Below are 9,890 nucleotides of genomic sequence, written 5' to 3'. Positions count from 1 at the left end.
TTTTCGAGAGGGTTATCAACCCCTATCTCGCGGAGGTGCTGCAACACCCTCAAACCATTGATATGTGTGAGGGGGTGCTGCACATCTGCGATGTGGAGGGACCAAGGCGTACCGGAAGCGTGGAGACAAAGCTCGAGGCCATGGAGCAACAAGTTTTCAAGTGTCAAGGGATGGTGGAGCGTGGATTCAACGCCAACCAGATGATGATCACGGAGTTTACCAACAACCATAAGCTGGATGCCAAGATCATTGGGGAGACCATCTTCAAGCTTCAAGAGAAAATCGAGCACCTCCAAGCGCAGATCTATGACCTGCAAAACCAAAACTGTGAGTATGAATATAGATTCAAAAGGATGAGTTTGGCTGCAGATTTGAGGATCCCGGAGACTCGATCATCCTTTTATGATGGTGAACCAATGCCTTGGAAGATGGACGACAAGCCTACATCATCGACAACTCCTACTTCACCACCTCCGAGGACAATCACATGGGTATGGGCACTCCCCTTGGCAATTACAAAGCTTGGGGGGAGGTGCCCCGGTATCGTATCACCATCACACCCCTATCTTTACCATTTTACTTAGTTCGATTCCTTTAGTAATATCTTGATCTCGTAGATTGAAGTTTTGATATGAATTAGTTTTGAGTTTTGCTTTGTGATCTCTTTGTAATGGAGTACGTGAGTATCTATAATAAAGATTAGTGTTGAGTCAAGGGCTTTGATATCTTGCTATGATCTTGAGAAAAATAGAAAGAATATAAAACGAATAAAAGAGTTCATATTGATCTTGTGGATAGTAATGACTTCACACATAGAAAGTATGAGGCTTAAAAGTTGTAGAGAGTTGACAAATGTAGTTTTGGTCATTGTTGCAATTAATAGGAAGTAATAAGGAAAGAGATGTTTTCACATATAAATACACTATCTTGGACATCTTTTATGATTTTGAGCACTCATTAAAGTATGACATGCTAAAGAGTTTACGTTGGACAAGGAAGACAATGTAATGGTTTATGTTTTCTCACATCCCAGTTAAAGTATATTGTCATGTATCTTCCTAACATGTTGAGCTTGCCTTCCCCCCTCATGCTAGCCAAATTCCTAGCACCAAGTAGAGATACTACTTGTGCTTCCAAATATCCTTAAACCCAGTTTTGCCATGAGAGTCCACCATATCTACCTATGGATTGAGTAAGATCCTTCAAGTAAGTTGTCATTGGTGCAGGCAATAAAAATTGCTCTCTAAATATGCATGACTTATTAGTGCGGAGAAAATAAGCTTTATACGATCTTGTTATGGAAGCAATAAAAGTGACGGACTGCATAATAAAGGTCCATATACAAGTGGCAATATAAAGTGACATTCTTTCGTATTAAGATTTTGTGTATCCAACCCTAAAAGTGCATGACAACCTCTGCTTCCCTCTGCGATGGGCCTATGTTTTACTTAATGTCTTTTACTTTATGCAAGAGTCAAGGTGATCTTCACCTTTCCCTTTTTCATTTTATCCTTTGGCAAGCACCTCATGTTGGAAAGATCCTGATACATATATCCAATTGGATGTTCGTTAGCATGAACTATTATTGTTGACATTACCCTTGAGGTAAAACATTGGGAGGCAACATTATATGCCCCTATCTTTCTCAGTGTCCGATTAAAACTCCATAACCATAAGTATTGCATGAGTGTTAGCAATTGTAGAAGACTATATGATAGTTGAGTATGTGGACTTGCTGAAAAGCTCTATACTTGACTCTTTCTGACGTTATGATAAATTGCAATTGCTTCAATGACTAAGATTATAGTTTGTTAGTTCCCAATGAAGTTCATGTTCCATACTTGACATTGTGAATAGATTATTACTTGAGCATAAGAAATCATATGACAAAATCTATATATGTTGTTTTTATAAGAATGATCATGATGCCCTCATGTCCATATTTTATTTTTATCAACACCTCTATCTCTAAACATGTGGACATATTTTCCGATTTCGACTTCCACTTGAGGACAAGCGAGGTCTAAGCTTGGGGGAGTTGATACGTCCATTTTGCATCATGCTTTTATATCAATATTTATTGCATTATGGGCTGTTATTACACGTTATGTCACAATACTTATGGCTATTCTATCTTATTTTACAAGGTTTACCATGAAGAGGGGGAATGCCGGCAGCAAAGATTCTGGCTCGAAAAGGAGCAAATATTGGAAAGCTATTCTACACAGTTCCAAAAGTCCCGCAACTCCACAAAAGTCATTTTTGGATTAATAAGAATTTATGAGCAAAGAAAGTACCTGAGGGGGCCCACACCCTGGCCAGGAGGGTGGGGCGCCCCCCTACTGGGCGCGCCCCTATCTCCTGGGCCCCCTGGTAGCCCTCCGGTGCCCATCTTCTACTATATGAGGTCTTTTACCCTGGAAAAAATCATAAGCAAGCTCACGGCACAAAACTCCGCCGCCATGAGGCGGAACCAATCTAGGGCTCCGGCGGAGCTGTTCTGCTGGGGAAACTTCCCTCTGGGAGGGGGAAATCATCACTATCATCATCACCAATGATCCTCTCATCGGGAGGGGGTCAATCTCCATCAACATCTTCACTAGCACCATCCCCTCTCAAACCTTAGTTCATCTCTTGTATCCAATCTTGTATCTAAAACCACAAATTGGTACCTGTGGGTTGCTAGTAGTGTTGATTACTCCTTGTAGTTGATGCTAATTGGTTTACTTGGTGGAAGATCATATGTTCAGATCCTTTATGCATATTAATACTCCTTTGATTATGAACATGAATATGCTTTGTGAGTAGTTCCATTTTTTCCTGAGGACATAGGTGAAGTCTTGCTATTAGTAGTCATGTGAATTTGGTATTTGTTCGATATTTTGATGAGATGTATGTTGTCTCTCCTCTAGTGGTGTTATGTGAATGTAGACTACATGACACTTAACCATTATTTGGGCCTAGAGGAAGGCATTGGGAAGTAATAAGTAGATGATGGGTTGCTAGAGTGACAGAAGCTTAAACCCTAGTTTATACGTTGCTTCGTAAGGGGCTGATTTGGATCCATACGTTTCATGCTATGGTTAGGTTTACCTGAATACTTCTTTTGTAGTTGCAGATGCTTGCACTAGGGGTTAATCATAAGTGGGATGCTTGTCCAAGTAAGGGCAGTACCCAAGCACCGGTCCACCCACATATCAAACTATCAAAGTACCGAACGCGAATCATATGAGCGTGATGAAACTAGCTTGACGATAATTCCCATGTGTCCTCGGGAGCGCTTTTCTCATTATAAGAAATTGCACAGGCTTGTCCTTTGCTACAAAAAGGATTGGGCCACCTTGCTGCACCTTATTTACTTTCATTGCTTGTTACCCGTTACAAATTATCTTATCACAAAACTATCTGTTACCTACAATTTCAGTGCTTGCAGAGAATACCTTACTGAAAACCGCTTGTCATTTCCTTCTGCTCCTCGTTGGGTTCGACACTCTTACTTATCGAAAGGACTACGATAGATACCCTATACTTGTGGGTCATCAATGATTTCTTCTTCTTGTTGTCATCAGATTCCTATTCCTTGCTCTTCTTCTTCTTCTTCGATTCCTTATCCCACTGAGGACACTCACAGATGTAGTGGCTAGTCTTCTTGCATTTGTGGCAAGTTCTCTTCTTGTAGTCACGTGATGAAGCCTCGTCATTCTTTGAGCTAGATCTTGAATACTTGCTGAACCGATTCTTCTTGGAGAACTTCTGGAACTTCCTCACAAGCATTGCAAGCTCTTTGCCAAGCTCTTTAGGATCACTAGAGCTACAACCAGATTCTTCTTCAGATGAGGAAACAACTTTTGCCTTCAGGGCACGGGTTCGACCATAGTTGGGACCATTGATATCACACTTCTCAGATAGCTAGAACTCATGTGTGTTGAGCCTCTCAAGTATATTAGACGGATCAAGATCTTTGAAGTCAGGACATTCTTGTATCATCAGGGCTAAGGTGTTAAACGAGCTGTCAAGTGATCTCAGAAGCTTCTTCACGATCTCATGCTTGATGATCTCAGTGGCGCCGAGAGCACGAAGCTCATTGGTGATATCAGTCAAGCGATCGAACGTGAGCTCAACATTTTCATTGTCATTTCTCTTGAAGCGGTTGAAGAGATTGCGAAGAACATCGATTCTTGAGTCTCTCTGAGTTGAGATGCCTTCGTTGACCTTGGACGGCTAGTCCCAGACCAGCTTTGCAGTTTATAGTGCACTCACATGGCCATACTGCCCTTTGGTCAGATGACCACAGATGATGTTCTTGGCGGTTGAGTCCAATTGTGCAAATCTCTTGACATCAGCAGCGGTGACACCTTCACCGACTTTGGGAACGCTAGTCTTGACAACATACCAAAGATCAACATCAATGGCTTCAAGATGCATGTGCATCTTGTTCTTCTAGTAGGGGTAGTCAGTGCCATCGAAGACGGGACACGCAACGGAGACCTTGATTATCCCTGCAGCCGACATAGCTAAAACTCCAGGTGGTTAAACCGAATCACACAAAACAAGGGAGTACCTAGCTCTGATACCAATTGAAAATGCTAGTTATCAACTAGAGGGGGTGAACAGGAGATTTTTATGAAAGTCTTTACCTATATAGTAAGCAGCGGAATGAAGAATGCACTAGGCAAGCATTGGTCAAGCGTACAATACAGTGAAAGCACAAAGGCTAACTGCAACTAGGTAGATAGGATCAGAATGGAAGATAGGATGAAGCCAACCGGATATAAGTCTTCACACAATGAAGTCAAATGAATCAGACAGGCAAGCAATGACTTCACAAAGACAAATTGTAAAGTAAGGAGAGTAAGGGATAGAACCAGTTGCTTGGCCAAGACAAGGATTTGGTAGACCAGTTCCAGTTGTTGTGACAACTGTACGTCTGTTTAGGGAGGCTGAGATTGAACTCAGAAGACCGTGTCTTCACTTTATTCCCCTTGAACTAAGGACACCCAGTCCTCGCCCAATCACTCTGGTAAGTCTTCGAGGTAGACTTCCAAACCTCCACAGACTTCGTTCACCGGCAATCCATAATGACTCTTGGATGCTCAGAACGCAATGCCTAGTCCTCGCCCAATCACTCTGGTAAGGACGCCTAGTCCTCACCCAGTCCTTCACCTTATTCCCCTTGAGCTAAGGACACCCAGTCCTCGCCCAATCACTCTGGTAAGTCTCGAGGTAGACTTCCAAACCTTCACACACTTTGTCCACCGGCAATCCACAATGACTCTTGGATGCTCAGAACGTGACGCCTAACCGGCTGGAGGATTCACAGTCCTCAAGTGTAACAAGTCTTCAGATTGTTCGGACAGAAAGACTTCAGTGATGCCTAACACTCTTTGGCTTTGGGTGTTTTGGGCTTAGTCCTCGCAAGGATCTCTCTCTCAAATGCTTCGGAGGTGGGTTGCTCTCAAACGACAGAAGTCGTGCACTAACTCTGAGCAGCCATCAATTTATGGTGTAGAGGGTCGGCTATTTATAGCCAAGAGGCAACCCGACCTGATATGTCTGAAATGACCCTGGGTCACTAAGGAACTGACACGTGTCCAACGGTCAGATTTCAAACACACGTGGCAGCTTGGCTTGGGCTACAAGAAAAGCTGACTCATCCAGCTCTGGAGATTGCTCTCATTGTCTTCGCTCAAAAACATAGGATTTGGTTGAGCATCACTACATTCACTCTGTGTAGGATCGAAAGTATGTCTAGAGGGGGGTGATTAGACTACTTGACCAAATAAAAATCTATCCTTTTCCCAATTCTAGTTCTTCGCAGATTTTAGCAACTTAGCACAAGTCAAGCAATCTTAACACAATTCAAGCAAGCATGCAAAGAGTATATAAGTAGCGGAAAGTAAAGCATGCAACTTGCAAGAATGTAAAGGGAGGGGTTTGGAGAGTGCAAACGCAATAGGAGACACGGATGTTTTTGTCGTGGTTCCGATAGGTGGTGTTATCGTACATCCACGTTGATGGAGATATCAACCCACGAAGGGTAACGGCTGCGCGAGTCCACGGAGGGCTCCACCCACGAAGGGTCCATGAAGAAGCAACCTTGTCTATCCCACCATCGACGTTGCCCAGAAAGTACTTGCCTCACTAGGGTAGATCTTCATGAAGTAGGCGATCTCCTTGCCCATACAAACTCCTTGGTTCAACTCCACAATCTTGACGGAGGCTCCCAGGTGACACCTAACCAATCTATGAGACACCACTCTCGAAAAGGTAATAGATGGTGTGTTGATGATGAACTCCTTGCTCTTGTGCTTCAAATGATAGTCTCCCCAACACTCAACTCTCTCTCACAGGATATGGATTTGGTTGAAAGAAGATTTGAGTGGAAAGCAACCTGGGGAAGGCTAGAGATCAAGATTCATGTGGTAGGAATGGAATACCTTGACCTCAACACAAGTGTAGGTGGTTCTCTCTTAGAAAATGTATGTTGGAAGTGTAGGCATGTTCTGATGGCTCTCTCCACGAATGAAGAGTGGGTCGAGAGGTATATATATCCTCCACACAAAATCTAACCGTTACACACAACTTACCAAACTCGGTGGGACCAAATCGTGAAACTCGATCAGACCAATTTAGTTCATAATGTGAACGTTAGGTATTTCGGTGGGACCGACATGTCAACTCGGTGGGACCGATATCATTAGGGTTAGGGCATAACGTAATCTCAGTGAGACCAATTACACAAACTCGGTGACACCGATTTTGGTAATAAGCTAACCAGAGAGTTGGTCAGGCAAACTCGGTGGGACCGATTCGCTCATCTTGATAGGACCAAAACATTACAAAGGGGAAACAGAGAGTTTGCATTGCAATCTCGGTGGGACCGATCGCTCATCTCGGTTTGACCGAAACGTTACGAAGGGAAATAGAGAGTTTGCAATCCCATCTCGGTGAGACCGAGATCCCTATCTGTGAGACCGAAAAGACTAGGGTTTCTAGCAGTGGCCATGTCAACTGAACTTGGTGGCGCCAGATAGAAAGTTTCCGTGGGGCCGAGTTTGACTTTGGTTTGGGACATATGTGGATGTGAGAAAGTAGTTGAGGGCTTTGCAGCATATCACTAAGCATTTTGAGCAAGCAATCCATTAAGCAACACCTCACCCCCTCTTAATAGTATTGGCTTTCCTATGGACTCAATGTGATCTTGGATCACTAAAAGTAAAATGTAGAGTCTTGTGCTTTGAGCTTGAGCCAATCCATTTGTCATTAGCATTTTGAGGGGTCCACGTTTCTCATCCATGCCATGCCACACATTGAGATTTCCTGAAATATTTATCTTGAAATAGCATTAGCTCAATGAGATATATGTTGTTAGGAATTACCAAAACCACCCAGGGATAGTTGCACTTTCAATCTCCCCCTTTTTGGTAATTGATGACAACATATAGATCAAAGCTTCGACAAATGATAATAAGATTGAAAAACATCGTTGCTTTGAGAAGTATGTGATAAGCAAGAGCTACCCCTAAATTCGTGCATTATTTAAGATTTGCTTTGGACTGTAAATGCACAATGTGATAGGATCATGGGTTACTCTTTCATGTCACATACATCTTGGTGGAGCGCTCAAAATGATAGAAGTTGAAAGCATGCACTCATCACCAACAAGTGAATGATCATATAAGGATATAAGAGTTAATATCATCCAACAAGCATTAAGTGTAGCATATGATCAAACACATGATCAAACAAGTAGACAAGTAGTTCAGAAGCACACAAATAAGAAGTTCAACCAAAAGCAAGAGAGATAAAAAACAACACTCTCTCTCGAAGCCTATGATCTATACATTTTCTCCCCCTTTGGCAACAAGTTACCAAAAAGTTCATAAAAATGCATAGTGCTAAACGACTCTCAGGCTTGCTCTTCATGTGGTGGCGTAGAGATGACTCCAAGGACGAAAGCTTCTATTGAAGTAGCCGAAGCTGGTGGAGTGGCTGCTGGAGCTGGAGAAACTGATGCTATGGCTGCTGGTGCAGATGTAGTAGCTCTGGTGTCTGTAACAGGCACTGCAGTAGATCTCTGGCTCCTGGGCACTCTATGGAAAGCATCTGTAGTAGACTTGCGCTTCTTCTCCTTCACTTCCTCTTGAAGTTCCTCAATTACTGACTGGATCTCAGTGGCCTTGACATCAAGATCATAGAATTTCTGCTCCATGATCCTCTCCAAACTCTCCTGGTTTTGAGTCAGGGTGGCCAAGCCCTTCTCAATATTCAAGGTGGAGGCAATCAAGTATCCAAGCTGATCTTGCTTGCTCTTCAAGAATACTTGAGATGCTTCTTCAGTTGTTGGCATCTTTGCAGCTTTCTCTGCCCTTGCCTTCTCTCTCTTCTCATGTGCTTGAGCTGATGTTGGATCTTCTTCAGTCATGACAACAGCGTTGTCCTCAAAGTCAGGGTAGATGAGCAGGTGCTCCTTATCCAGCAGATATTTGCCTGTGCCCATCTTGGAGTTTATGAGCTCCTAAATTTGTGGGGCATACCCACAAGATCTCTTTTGATCAGCAGTAGTCCTTTTGATTGTTTCCACAATCAGGCTCATGACTTTGAACTTTTGAGGCACATCAAACAAATGCAGCAAATTGATAGCATGTCCTCTGATCATCTTGTGATCTCCTGACTTGGGCAGCAAAGTGTGCCTTAGGATCCAATTGATTGTTGGCAAACCGGACAACAAGTAATGTACAGATCCAAGCTTATGTGTTTCCAAAGCAGCATCTGGGATCTCTCTGTACATGCTAGCCATTGAGTTGTGATCCTTCTTCTTCTTGGCATAGAAATCCAAGTCATCTTCATTCTCTTCTGGAGTATTGATCAACTGAGCCCATTCTTCTACAGAGGATTGGTACCTAGTACATTCTGACATCCAGATGATCTTCCCATCTGGGTAGAAGTGGGTAGTGGAGTAAAACTGCACGATCAGTTCATCATTCCACTTGGTGAGCTTCTGGGCAACAAATGTGTCAACTCCACATGCTTTGAAGCTGTCATATACACTTGGATAATGATCTTCATTCTTCTTGATGTACTCCCGGTCAAGCCATCTCATGTCACACACTATGGGCTTCTTGTCAAGCAAAACTGTCTCATAGAAATCTTGTTGTTCCTTGGTGTGAAACCTGTAGTCCACAGCAGTTCTCCTCCTGATAACATAGGGATCAGACTTTCTCCACTGTCTTAGTCCTGCATCCTTTCTAAGCTTCATGTTTTCTGCAATTGGATGTGCATCATTGTGGTCAGGGATCTTGGGCTTCAACTTTCTCAAGATAAGTGTGTCATCTTCTTCTTCTTCAGCAGCTTTAGGCACTAGGGCCTTGTTCTTCTCCTCGGCAGGAATACTACTGGTGTTCCTCTTGGGTGCAGACTTGGGCTTTGGAGCAGCATCCTTGGGAGCATCTTTGGGCTTAGATGGAGCATCCCCTGATCTGATTGCATCTCCCATCAGCTTCTGAGCTTTAGGTGCTGGTGCAGCAACCTCTTCCTCTTCTTCTTCATCTGAAGAATATTTCTCAAATTCAGCCATTGGATCAACTCTCTTGCACCATCTCCCTCTTTTTCTTTCCTTCTTCTTGCCTTCTGCAACATCCTCTTTGGGTTCAGATCCCAAATTTTCTTGAGTGGATGCTCTGACCTTTAGCATTGGAACTCTTTTGGTTGGAGCTTTTCTATTCATTCCTGGCTTTGTTGAAGCTGCAGTGCCAAATTCTTTCTTCACCACTTTCTTCTTGGAAGTGGCCTCATCCTCAGCTGCAACATAGTCCTCATCTTTAGAATCAGATGTTCTCTTCTTCCTTGTTCTAGTAGCTGCCTTGGGCAAGTTACTAGGTGTGCTTCTG

The sequence above is a fragment of the Triticum dicoccoides genome, chromosome 5B, assembly GCF_002162155.2.
Source record: "Triticum dicoccoides isolate Atlit2015 ecotype Zavitan chromosome 5B, WEW_v2.0, whole genome shotgun sequence".
Lineage (NCBI taxonomy): Eukaryota > Viridiplantae > Streptophyta > Magnoliopsida > Poales > Poaceae > Triticum > Triticum dicoccoides.
Note: the sequence above shows the minus strand (reverse complement) of the source record.